The sequence below is a fragment of the Oncorhynchus tshawytscha genome, linkage group LG01 (genome assembly GCF_018296145.1).
Source record: "Oncorhynchus tshawytscha isolate Ot180627B linkage group LG01, Otsh_v2.0, whole genome shotgun sequence".
Taxonomy (NCBI): Eukaryota; Metazoa; Chordata; class Actinopteri; order Salmoniformes; family Salmonidae; genus Oncorhynchus; species Oncorhynchus tshawytscha.
The window spans coordinates 45165427-45179406 of NC_056429.1; the positions used below are offsets into that span (position 1 = coordinate 45165427).

The 13980-nt window shown below is 39.4% G+C and overlaps 1 pseudogene; it reads right to left on the bottom strand.

Annotated features, from left to right (window-relative positions):
• Positions 1 to 352: 352 nt before the first annotated feature.
• Positions 353 to 12704, bottom strand: LOC112260514 (annotated as a pseudogene).
• Between the last annotated feature and the right edge of the window lie 1276 nt (positions 12705 to 13980).

Genomic DNA, 13980 nt, shown 5'->3' on the forward strand with positions numbered 1-13980 from the left:
GTCACTTCTAAGGTGAGCTCGAAAATGTTAGCCCCTCATTATATTAGAAGTCCCCATCCAAGAAGGCTCAAGGTCATTGGCCACAGATAGAATGACATCAAATCACGTTATATCTACAGTTTCTTTGATTGGACTGATCATGTCAACATCTTACTTTCAAAGTCTTAGCTAGCAGTCACCATCAGTTGTCATCAAGTCAACAATCTACTGGAAAATCCTTTTTAATCCTTGTCATATGTTGGATTCTGGGTTAAACTTGGAACATCGCTATCCTAGAGACATGACACATCAGAAGTAAGACTATAGTATCTGAGGGGTGATAGAGAATGGTTTTAACATCAGAAGTTAATGGTTATCTGTAGGAGCCAGATGGCTTCGGAATGTGCTGGTTGGACGGGAGGAAGTCACAGGATTGCTATAGGGGATACAGATGGACATCTGTGGATTAGACAAATGAGGGGTTGAGGTCAGGTCAGATCCCCTTAAGGGAAAAATTATTGTTTATTACCCTATTACTTCGTCTTCCTGTCAAACCATAAAATATGTAAAGAATGGAGAGAAGGAGGAGTGCCTAAATTGGAGTACATATACTTGTGGTAGTGTAAACATGTTTGCAGCTGTATTGACCCTCGAAATAATTAAACTTGGTTCAGCTTTCATAATGTCCATTCAGTGTTTTACTCTGAGAAATAGAACCGAAAACATGTTAAGGGAAATAATGAAGAGAAATTATAGATATAATGTGCTCGGTGCTCATCGGCCATTGTACATAATGATTACACAACAAGTCGGAAATCACTAATTCAACAATGAGTCGTTTGGAAGGAATCAGTGGCTAACTGTAAGTGTTGCAAAGAAACCACAAACGTTAGCCTGCTATTCAATGGAGTGGCTGTGTTTCTTTTCAGAGTTCCCACCATAAATCCAGAGAATGTCAGACTTTGATGACAAAATTTGCCTACAAAGGACCGCTGCTGTCACAATCGTCGTACAGAGCGGACCAAGGCGCAGCGTGAGTTGAGTTCCACATCATTTTAATTCACAGTGAAACAACAAAAACAACAAAACATCAAACGAACGTGAAGTACGGCACGCACATAGGCACTAACTAAAACAATATCCCACAAATGCAGGTGGGATCAGGGACACCTTAAGTATGATCCCCAATTAGAGACAACGATAATCAGCTGCCTCTAATTGGGAACCATACTCAAACCCAAACATAGAAATATATTAACTAGAACACCCCCTAGTCACGCCCTGACCTACAACACCATAGAGCACCAAGTGCTCTCTATGGTCAGGACGTGACAGCTGTGCCACCTTCACAAGTCCAAGAAATGTATTGAGTGCTGCTTCATAAATGATGTAATATGCATGGGAGAAATGTATACTGTAGCTAAGAAATTAATACTAAGTGTATGTTGTGTAGTAAGCTGTTAGTAGCCCATGTTCCTCATCCTAATAATTTGGTCTATTTTCACCAACATGGTATTGTAAACACATAACGTTAGTAGTTGTGGTGCTTGGCTTGCACGTGCAAATTCAGCACACACAACATTCTATAATTGATCTGTGTTTTTGACGTGTCAAATTAAAAGCTTATTTAACGCGTCAAATAGTGTTATATGACGTGTATCTTTTTTGACACGCAAAGACCCAAACGGCGTTAATCTGCCTCACCCTAATCATTTGGTCTATTTTCACCTCTTTATTTTGCCTACTGTTCTAACTTGGTGGTGCACAAATAGCCTATAACCTGTTTGAGAGAAATGTTATCATCAAATATTGTAAGAGCTTTACTGTCTGTTTACACACCCCATTTATTTATTCTATGGTTCTGACTGGTACAGGGGAGTACACTGTAAGAACGACCCATGTTCTGAATTCTGTCGCTGTACATTTCAAAAGTGCTAAACAAATAGTTATATTGACTATGTCCGTCGTCGCTTGCTCATTAATGTCTTAATCAAAATTACGGATGGCCTCATCCGTTTGTCGTTCCCTTATGCCATAATTTGTACATCTCAATTGTCAGTAGAAATCACATTTGCTTAAGCAAGTCTGCCATATCAGCTATGTTGTTTTAAAGGCTGTAAATGAGGCTGAACTGTTTTGCTGCCAGACAGGTTTAGCAGTGGTAAGATGTTGGGACTCTGGTGTAGGCCCTAACAGATTTATGTAGACCCTAACACATTGTGGCACCATTTGTCACCGTCATAGTGCAACTAATGTATTGTTTAGTGTTGTGAAGTGGCTTTGCTGGCATGCATCCCACATTTTTGGGTTTGCCCCACCAAGATGTACATGCTAAAATCGTCAAAGCTGTAATTGCTGCCAAAGGTGCTTCTCCAAAGTATTGACTTAGGGGTGTGAATACTTATGCAAAGTAGATATTTAATTTTCAATACATTTTCCCAAAATTCTAAAACATGTTTTTACTTTGTCATTATGGGGTATTGTGTGTAGATCAGTGAGAATATATATATTTTTTAAATTAATTTTGAAGTCCGACACAACAAAATGTGGAATAAGTCAAGGGGTATGCGTACTTTCTGAAGGCAATGTAATCTGCTGATATTTATATTATAGCTAGAATTCAAATTAAAACTATATTTTTTTATGGATTGTGCTTAATTTTAAAACAGCCCTCCATAGATACTCAGAAAGCTGATTTCAAATTTGAGGAAAGAACATTCATGTAATGTTGAGGAAAACTTGATTGAGGAATCAGGCAGAACTCCTTTATAAGAGTTTATTCAAGAAATTGCAGGGAAGTTCATACTCAGGATGAAGTGAAATGTACAGAATTACACAATCATTTATATACTTCAACTACACAAATAACTGCTTACCCCTCTATAGGTGCAGGCAAGCTTACATGAGAGATAATGAGAATTTGGCTCCACTCCCATTACACAAACAAGAACAGGTTCTAACCATTTCTCACAGTTTATGTGTCTAAGATAAGATATTTAGAGCCCAAACAGACAGAACAAGAATTTAGCCTGGTTGGACATTTTAGTGCGCTAAAGATGAGGTGCCAATAACAAATAACTCATTTGTGCACCATATGAAGAGTGTACTCTACAGCAGTAGACAAATAATAGTAAATAGTACATATAGTAATATTCAACTCAAGCATTTACATGGCATGTAACAAAACCATTTTACCCCATCAATTGCCCCTTTTATGCTTTGGTGTTCCATAAGCATAACCAACCTTTGTATACCTGATACACTGTCAGATAGGGTTTTAGACATTTAATTGAACATTCTAAATGGAGAGTTACATAGAAAATATTTTATAAAGGTCAGGGTCATTTCTATGGCAATAAGCACTATCACTGCCTAATGGGCAGTCTCCTTCCTCACTAAAGGGACACACCTCTGCCAAAGCAGAGACATCATGTAGTTCTTCTTGAGTGATTAATACAAACTGCAGTGGAGGAACGATTTTATGCTAAATTACTAAAAGCAAGTGAACAGGAAGAGCACAAACAGTATATCTTGCAAAATCCCAATTCCTATACATGTATGTTACATGCTCCTCCTTAGCCACCAAACAAATTCCATCCCCACTCTTCGGGCTGCTTTAGCTTTTCAATTTCTTATTTTAATGTGGGAGGTCAAGTCAGTGATGTTGTCCGCATTGTCTGGGATAAAAGTGCAACACTGAGCCAAATACTGCACACTTAAGGCAAATAGGGGTAGGCAGAGGTCCCACACACCCAATAGGTGTTATTCCGTGTTTAGCCTCCTTTTAAGGAAGTTGCAAATACCAGGTCTATCAGTCAAATTAGTGACCTGGTTGTTAGGTTTCTTTAGTATTGCCCAAACAGCATTAGCATGTTCAAATTTTATAGCAAAATCGCACTTACTTGTTCCCACTTCAATAGTTCCTATCTCAGGTTAGACACACACAGCCTAGTTGCCTAGCGACTACCAGCTGTTTCGTTGGGGTAGAGAAGTTGAATGAGGGCAGGTAAAGACTTACTATATTGAATACTTCCAAATGTACTTGTTTTACTCATCTTGAAAATTAATGTAGCCTTATGCCAGGCGGTATACTCAGAATCAGATTGGTATTTACTATACCTAGAGTAATGATCAGTGGTTATATACTGAACAAAAATATAAATGCAACATGCAACCATTTCAAAGATTTTACTGAGTTACATTAGGCCCTAATCTATGGATTTCAAATAACTGGGAATACACATAAGGATTTGTTAGTCACAGATACCTTAAAAGAATAAATAGGGGCATGGATGAGAAAACCAGTCTGTATCTGAAGTGACCACCATTTCCCTCATGCAGCGCGACACACCGTCCTTCGCATAGAGTTGATCAGGCTGACCATGGCCTGTGGAATGTTGTCCCACTCCTCTTCAATGGCTGTGAGAAGTTGCTGAATATTGGCCGGAACTAGAATTCGCTGTCATACACGTCGATCCAGGGCATCCCAAACACGCTCAATGGGTGACATGTCTGGTGAGTATGCAGGCCAAAGAATAACTGGAACATTTTCAGTTTCCAGGAATTGTATACAAACACTTGCAACATGCTGAAACATGAGGTAATGGCAGCGGATAAATGGCACAACAATGGGCCTCAGGATCTCATCACGGAATCTCTGTGCATTCAAATTGCCATCGACATAATGCATTAGCGGTGCAAGATGACGCCGGTAGACATGGTCGCCCTGTTCATGGCTCCTAAGCAACTTTGCATTATTTTGTTTCTTGTGTGTGTTATTTATCACATTATTAGCTCAGAACGTCCTTTACACTATTACATACAGCCGTAATTAACTTTTGGATATTGAGCGGTGGTAACTCACCAGCATTTCGACAAGAAATACGACTTTCCTGAATTAGACCCTTTGTCCCAAGCTCATCATTAAGCTCGGGGCCCTGGGTCTGAAACACACCTAATGCAACTGGGTCCTGGACTTCCTGACGGGTCACCTCCAGGTGGTGAAGGTAGGCAACAACACCTCCACTACACTGATCCTCAACACAAGTGTTTGTGCTCAGCCCCCTCGGGGCCACGCATGTTTGCAACACAATCAGTACATTTGCAGATGACACAACAGTGGTAGGCCTGATTACCAATGACGACAAGAAAGCCTACATGGAGGAGGTGAGGGCCCTGGAGGAGTGGTGCCTGGCCCCTAAGATCCTCACAAAGTTTTTCAGATGCACCGTTGAGAACATCCTGTGGTGCTGTTTCACTGCCTGGTACGGTAACAGCACCGTCCGCAACTGCAGGGCTCTCCAGAGGGTGGTGCAGTTCTATTTCATCTTCTATCTCAAGGCCATCAGACTGTTAAATATTCACCACTAGCCGGCCTCGGACCTGTACCCTGCCCAGAACTTTAGTCACTGTCACTAGCCAGCTACAACCTGGTTACTTTGCCATGCACCATAGAGGTTGCTGCCCTATGTACATAGTCATGGAACACTGGTCACTTCAATAATGTTTACATACTGTTTTACACAATTCATATGTACAGTTGAAGTCGGAAGTTTACATACACTTAGGATGGAGTCATTAAAACTTGTTTTTCCACCACTCCACAAATTTCTTGTTAACAAACTATAGTTTTGGCAAGTCGGTTAGGACATCTACTTTGTGCATGACACAAGTCATTTTTCCAATAATTGTTTACAGACGTATTATTTCACTTATAATTCACTGTATCATAATTCCAGTGGGTCAGAAGTTTACATACACTAAGTTGACTGTGCCTTTAAACAGGTTGGAAAATTCCAGAAAATGATGTCATGGCTTTAGAAGCTTCTGATAGGTTAATTGACATCATTTGAGTCAATTGGAGGTGTACCTGTGGATGTATTTCAAGGCCTTCCTTCAAACTAAGTGCCTCTTTGCTTGACATCATTGGGAAAATTAAAAGAAATCAGCCAAGACCTCAGAAATAAAATGCTAGACCTCCACAAGTCTGGTACATGCTTGGGAGTGATTTCCAAACGCCTGAAGGTACCACGTTCATCTGTACAAACAATAGTACGCAAGTATAAACACCATGGGACCACACAGCCATCTTACCGTTCAGGAAGGAGACGCGCTTTGTCTCCTAGAGATGAATGTACTTTGGTGCAAAAAGTGCAAATCAATCCCAAATGACCTTGTGAAGATGCTGGAGTACAATAGTATCTATATCCACAGTAAAACGAGTCCTATATCGACATAACCTGAAAGGCCGCTCAGCAAGGAAGAAGCAGCTGCTCCAAAACTGCCATAAAAAAGCCAGACTACGGTTTGCAACTGCACATGGGGACAAAGATCATAATTTTTAGAGAAATGTCCTGTGGTCTGACAAAAATGGAACTGTTTGGCCATAATGACCATCAATATGTTTGGAGGAAAAGGGGGAGACTTGCAAGCCGAAGAACACAATCCCAATCTTGAAGCACGGGTGTGGCAGCATCATGTTGTGGTGGTGCTTTGCTGCAGGAGGGACTTGTGCACTTCGCAAAATAGATGGCTTCATGAGGCAGGAAAATTATGTGGATATATTGAAGCAACATCTCAAGACATCAGTCAGGAGGTTAAAGCTTGTGGGTCTTCCAAATGGACAATGACCACAAGCATACTTCCAAAGTTGTGGCAAAATGGCTCAAGGAAAACAAAGTCAAGGTATTGGAGTGGCCATCACAAAGCCCTGACCTCATCCCTATAGAACATTTGTGGGCAGAATTGAAAAAGCGTGTGTGAGCAAGGAGGCCTACAAACCTGACTCAGTTACACCAGCCTTGTCAGGATGAATGGGCCAAAATTCACCCAATTTATTGTGGAAAGCTTGTGGAAGGCTTACTCGAAACGTTTGACCCAAGTTAACCAATTTAAAGTCAACGCTACCACATACTGATTGAGTGTATCGAATCTTCTGACCCACTGGGAATGTGATGAAAGAAATAAAAGCTGAACTAAATAATTCTCTCTACTATTATTCTGACATTTCACATTCTTAAAATAAAGTGGTGATCCTAACTGACCTAAGACAGGGAATTTTTACTAGGATTAAATGTCAGGAATGTCAGAAAAAAACTGAGTTTAAATGCATTTGGCTATGTATGTAGGTGTATGTAAACTTCTGAATTCAACTGTATATTTCTACTGTTCAAAAGTTTGGGGTCACTTAGAAATGTTCTTTTTTTTTTTAAAAGAAAAGCTTTTTTTTTGTCCATTAAAATAATATCATATTGATCAGAAATACAGTGTAGACATTGTTAATGTTGTAAATGACTATTGGAGATGGTTAAACGGCTGATAAAAAAAATGGAATATCTACATTTTTTATTTAACTAGGCAAGCCACTAGGCTACCCTGCCGCCCGAATAGGCGTAGATATTCTATGAAAGGCCAGCATCCTGAAGTTGCCTCTTCACTGATGACGTTGAGACTGGTATTTCTGATCAATTTGATGTTATTTTAATGGACAAAAAATGTGCTTTTCTTTCAAGAACAAGGACATTTCTAAGTGACCCCAAACTTTTGAATGGTAGTGTATTGACATTACCAGTCAAAGGTTTGGACATACCTCATTCAATAGTTTTTCTTTAATTGTACTTTTTTCTACATTGTAGAATAATAGTGACGACATCAAAACTATGAAATAACACATATGGAATCATGTAGTAACAAAAAAGTGTTAAACAAATCAAAATATATCACAAATTTGAGATTCTTCAAAGTAGCCACCCTTTGCCTTGATGACAGCTTTGCACACTCTTGGCAATATATATTTGTGTGTATGTATGTGTGTCTGTAAATATATCCAGTGGAAGAACACATGAGTTTAAACTTATAATCACCATCCATGTGTTCTTATCAAAGTAAACCTCCTGGAGACCATGGCTAGGGGCAAAGAGAGACAGGCCCTGAGATTTCTGTCTGATCTGGATGGAACCTACAAGCCAGAAGATTAAAATCATTGTGAGTTTTTGTGAAGTGAATTGAAAAACATCCAACACTAAGTTAATGTGAAAATAGATGGTTTTGATTTTATTAGACATATTAAGAAACCTGTGGCGTGCTGGGTATGGGAGGTTGTTGATGGGAACTTCCATTCCATTGACCTTCACCAATACGTCATTGTCCTTGGGGTACATGTCAATATCACTGGAATAATTGTAATCAATTGTAAAAAGGGAATGCAATTCCAAATGAAGCTCAGAAAATGTACATGGCATCTCAACTGTCTGCCAAAGATGAGTCAGCTTTTGAAAATGCATTGCTATGGCTTAGCATGTTTTAATGCTCCACAGTATTTTGGACAATTGTAAACAAAAAGCATACTGTATATTTGCTGTACTCACATGTCAGAGATTATCACAATGATGTGGTTTTGTTCATGAAGGTTATCCTTCTTCAGCAGAACCATGAATTTCAGCTCTGTGGTGCAATCCTGAGCCAAAACTTGGTAGCAAGAGAGGGGCATCTCGTTTTTGTATCTCCTGTTGTTGAATGTGGTCAGTGTGCCTCTGACCCTGCTGCATTCAGCTGGAGTCAAGAAAAATAAGAATCATAACACCATTCATTACACAGTTTGCCATTTTGTTTTTGTAACAATTATATTGGCCTCTTCTCACCTGCGCTGGCTTTGGAAAACATGTAGTTGATCAGAGACCGAAGAGAAAAGTGTGAACTTCAGTAAAAAAAAATAGGCCTAAGAGTACTGACCTTTGGTGTTTTCAGAATGACATTCAGAGTTCTCTCAGAGGCAACAGCCACAGTCAATTTGATTTGCTTAACACTGTTCTTGGCGGTTGCCTGGCTCATTCCTGCATAGAGAGACGCACTAGGGAGGTACTCAACCAACCTGAAACATTTCAAAGGCATTTTCATTTATTGTATTGACTTATTGAAAATAGTTAGTTGAGCACTATTTCATACAGTTTAGTAAATACTAGAGCAAAGTAAAGCCTAGAAATGTGTCTTTATAATGAAGTGAGTAACTGTATTTCTTTATGTAGCGCTTCAGGCCATGGGGAAGTTTGTCCCATGTCAGCTTCACACGGAATGCAGGGTCTAGACCCACAAGACCAGTCTCGGCTGTGATTTCAGTCTCAAATTCCTTGCACTCTACACCCCAGGCAAACTTAGCCTGAGACAGAAACAAAATGATGTGTTTATTTTATTATGTTCGCTATGACCTCAAGCAGTACAGAATGAAGCAATGCGACATTACAGTACAGTGGCATTGGAGACATGGCCTTTAGTCTTACCATGACTTTGTGGTTGCTCGGAAGAACACTGTCAGCACAAATTCTCCAGTTGTCATTTGGAGCAAGGTTAGACAGGATGATTTGCAGTCTAAAAGTAGCTTTGTCCAAGTAAGTAGCAATCTGGTATCCCTGCCCGTCATTGTCAGCTCTTTCTGCACGGATGAGGATGGTCACGGCTGGGGCAACAGCATTGCGAAGGTATTTGGCCTGAAAAGACACAGTTCATTATTGTACTCACTCCCATTGTCAGCAATGGAGAGTAAGTATACACAGCCCCAGTTGTGATATAGAAGTTTTACCCATTTGTAGATTCTGCTGGAGGTTCTTACTTTAGAGTTTGGATGCTGCAAGCAAAATAAGTATACCAACTCAGGTTTAATATCATCAAGCATCACTAATAGCTGCACATATTGTATGTGCATTATATAAACATTACCCGGTGGACGTGGTTCTTGGAAAACTTAATGTCAATTACTTCCTCCTGTAATAGGAAGAGCAGTGAAAATAGAGTAATTTAGGTAACTGCTTGAAAGTTCTGCCTCACCCTTCAGATGCGGGAGCTGGAAGAGCTGTATTTGGAGGTACAGGACATAGAGGAGCTGGAGCTCAGTTTGCTTTTGCTGCTGCTGCTCTCGCTACTGCTGCTACGGATTGTCTTAGACCTCTTGCTGATTTGGAGATGCATTCACATCAATGATCTTACTCTTGGCACGAGAAGATGAGGATATGGATTTGGAGGAAAACGGATGGAATGACAACTGCTGGAGAGAGAGCTGCTAGAACTGGGGGAAGATCTGCTACCACACTTCAGACCAAGTACCAGGATTTTATTGAGCTTCAACAGGACAGTTTTTCCCTCTGGAGCTTCTTTCTCTTCAGTCATGGTGTTGACTTTGATTATCTTTACTGTGGCCTTGGGTCCCAATTTGTACTCACTCAATGACTGGACCAGAAGCTGCCTGCAAAGAAATATAGATACAATTGCTTCTCTAAGATAATTTCATTTTTTTAATTGTATTGATAATTGTGTATTGGATGTAAATCATGAATATATCTTGCCTGGTGACACATCAACAAGGACTGAGTGTTTCCCAATCCATGCATAGAGAGGACAGTTTCTGATGAAAGCAGCGCTCTGACATGCAGACCAGACCGGACACGTCGCGTGCGCGAGCATCGCAAAATACATTTAGAAATCCATGTTATTCAATTATTGCACCCACACTGATCGTGCGCACCAACAAGCGTCTGCGATGCCAAGGGCTAAAATAGAACTCCTTTCTATTTCTGACGCAGATCGTGCTGAAAGTCCTGCCTCTCCCATCTCATTGGTTTATAGAAGCAGGTACAAATGTCACAAATGTCCTGTTAATTAACAAAGTATAGTTTTGGCAAGTCGGTTAGGACATCTACTTTGTGCATGACACAAGTCATTTTTCCAACAATTGTTTACAGACAGACTATTTCGCTTATAATTCAGTGGGTCAGAAGTGTACATACAATAAGTTGACTGCCTTTAAACAGCTTGAAAATACCCACGTGCCATCTCCTTATTGTTTATACCCACGTGGGTGATTGAAAGACGAAATGTTTTGCCGGTTGTCATGGTAAAAGTGTAGATACCAATCACCATATCATTTCAAAGATGAAAAAGCCTGGAAGGAGGAGAGATGACTAGAAATGATTCGGTTGGCCGTTTTATGTGTGGATTAATTGTCGGAGTAGAAGACCTTGTGCATTTCAGGTAAAATAACAACTCAATGTTTATATCCCAGGACAAATTAGCTAGCCACAGCAAGCTAGCTAAATAGGACAAATTAGCTAGCAAGCTAACTAGCTAAATTGCCATACATGTTTATTGCTTTTCGACCTATCCCCAAATTAATGTATTTGGTTCAGAGTTTATTTTGATATTTTAACCTGCGTGTTGTGATCACGTTTGGTGTAGGGGGACAAAATATTTGCACACGATGGCGCAAGCGCGCAGCCGGTTTGGGTTCCGTGTGAGATTCAATCTCAGCACATGCCTTGATTCCGAAGAATTTGGATTTAGCACACATTCATTCTTGGGCATGAAGTTGGAAGGTATATCATTGTAAGTGATTTCAGATGACCTTGACTGAAAAAAAGACAAGACGGGAAAGAGATTAGAGGTCATTACTACAAGAAGAAATGGCTGCTGAAAAGTAGTGTCAAAATAGAATATTAATCTTACCAAACTACCAATCATAGAAGATGCAATCTTAGATGGGAATATCTCCTTTGACAGCTGTGATACATATTTGGTAACAGGAATCATTAGTGTGATTTTTACAGCTGCGATGTCTTCCATGTTTCTTGCCAATGCAAGGGTCTCAACACTAGCAGTGGAAGACAGTTTAAATGTATGCATTTGAGCTGTTCTTGCCATAATATAGACTTGGTCTTTTACCAAATAGGGCTATCTTCATTATTCAGCAGGAAAGAGAAATTCCACAAATTAACTTTTTCTTGCAGGTTGCTATAGAACCATGGAATATGTAATGCTAGTAAATCCATTTTTTGATTTTTTACTACCTGTTCTAGTTATAAAAGTGTAGAACAGTGTAGAAAATAGTAAAAATAAAGAAAAACCCTTGAATGAGTAAGTGTGCCCAAACTTTTGACTGGTATTGTATGCACCTTGGTGTAAACTTGGCCTGCAGCTGAATGTTTGTCTTTAAAAAAAAATATATATATATATATATATATTTAACCTTTATTTAACTAGGCAAGTCAGTTAAGAACAAATTCCTATTTACAAATACGCCCTACTCTGGCCAAACCCGGTGGATGCTGGGCCAATTGTATGCCGCCCTATGGGACTCCCAATCACGGCCGGATGTGATGCAGCCTGGTCTTCATGAGCTGGGACTATGGTGGCTTGCACTATGAAAATGGGAATGGATGAATATAGCTAATGTGTCTATGAAACCCAAGATGAATTAAAACAACAACAGCATTACTGCTTCATTACATTCTTGTTGGTGAGCACATACGATTGACAGTTGCTACGGCAGCCTGAAGCTGAGCTCCATGGGCACCCCAAAACCATTACGATTGTAGGAGTTCAGTTCATGAGGCTTTTACAATGCTAATAATCCAGGTGGGTGGCTTTGCTGAAACGGAAGCTCAGTCAAATTTTGGGCTTAGGATCTTGAATGCAACGTTGCGGGCAGCAGCACTAAAATGGGAAAATACAATGCAATTAGATTCAAATGCAGATGCAAATCTAGACGACATGTATTGAGAAATTGAAGAGTGCTCTTACACTGGGGTAAAGTCAGGGGTGGTGCACTTGGTCATGGCCTTCATGAGAGAGTTGACAAAGCTAGCGACCTGCAGATTGGCATCCTTTGCTACTGCATCTGCAAGAGTAGTTGCCAGAGTCATGGGAAGCTTTGTTTCGAAAAGCACAAAGGTGGCAATCATACGGAGCTCTGGGTGAAGAGCCTTGTGAAGAGCCTTGTACTTATAATAAGTACAAATTCCTAATGTAACATAACTTACCAAAGTTAAAATATTGACTCGCTATACGATGGAAAGAAAAAGAAAGACATTATTCAGTTTGCATTCACTACATACTATTTCAAATTAATCCGAATGTCAAAATTACATTTCTTTCAAAATTATATATCTCAAAAGCAATGTACAAGGGCTAGAGTCAGTGCAAGGACAACCACTCTCATGGCCGGTGGAATATTAGGAACAACAGTCCGAGACTTTTAAAACAAAACTTTTGCTAACCATGCCTGTTTCATAAGTATATCATTAACAAAAATGGATAGCATGGCCAAGTTGATTTGTTGTTATTTGGCTCAGATTGTAGAAATTTGATTAGATGTCAATCTGCCTTTCAGATGTCACCCTGCCTTTCGTGTTGAAAAGATCAATGTCCAACCTACAAAAAATGTGTCGTTCACCTTTGCATTTCCATTCTATCTTAATAAATTGTTGACAATAACTATTTTTATGTTGTAATTGTTAGTTAAGCCATTTTCAGGATATTTGCATGAATCTAAAATAATTATAATTCTGTCATTGTCAGAATGCTTACTCTTAACAGCATTACCCACATCTAAATGTATAACCTTACAAATGTATATTCTTTATTCCTAATGATGTTATGTCAGGAACAATTCTCAAGCAAAACTACAGTGCCTTCAGAAAGTATTCACACCCCTTGGGGGTTTCTATGTTACAGCCTGAATTAAATTAATTCAGCCTGAATTAAATGGATTAAATCGTGATTTTGGGGTGTCATTGGCCTATATCCAATACCCCATAATATCAAAGTGGAATTATATGTTTTTTGAAATGTATAAAATTAATAAAAAATGAAAAGCTGAAATGTCTTGAGTCAATAAGTATTCCACCCTTTTGTTATGGCCTATGAGTAAAAATATGCTTAACAAGTTGCATGGACTCACTAACTCACTAACTTGTGTGTTAAACATAATTGTTTAATGACTACCTCATCTCTGTACCCCACACATACAATTATCTGCAAGGTCCCTCAGTTGAGCGGTGAATTTCAAAAACAGATTCAACCACAAAGACTAGGGAGGTTTTTCAATGCCTCGCTAAGGGCACCTAAAAATATAGCAGACTATCCCTTTGAGCACAGTGAAGTTATTAATTTCACTTTGGATGGTGTATCAATATACTAAGTTACTACAAAGATACAGGTGTCCATCCTAACTCAGTT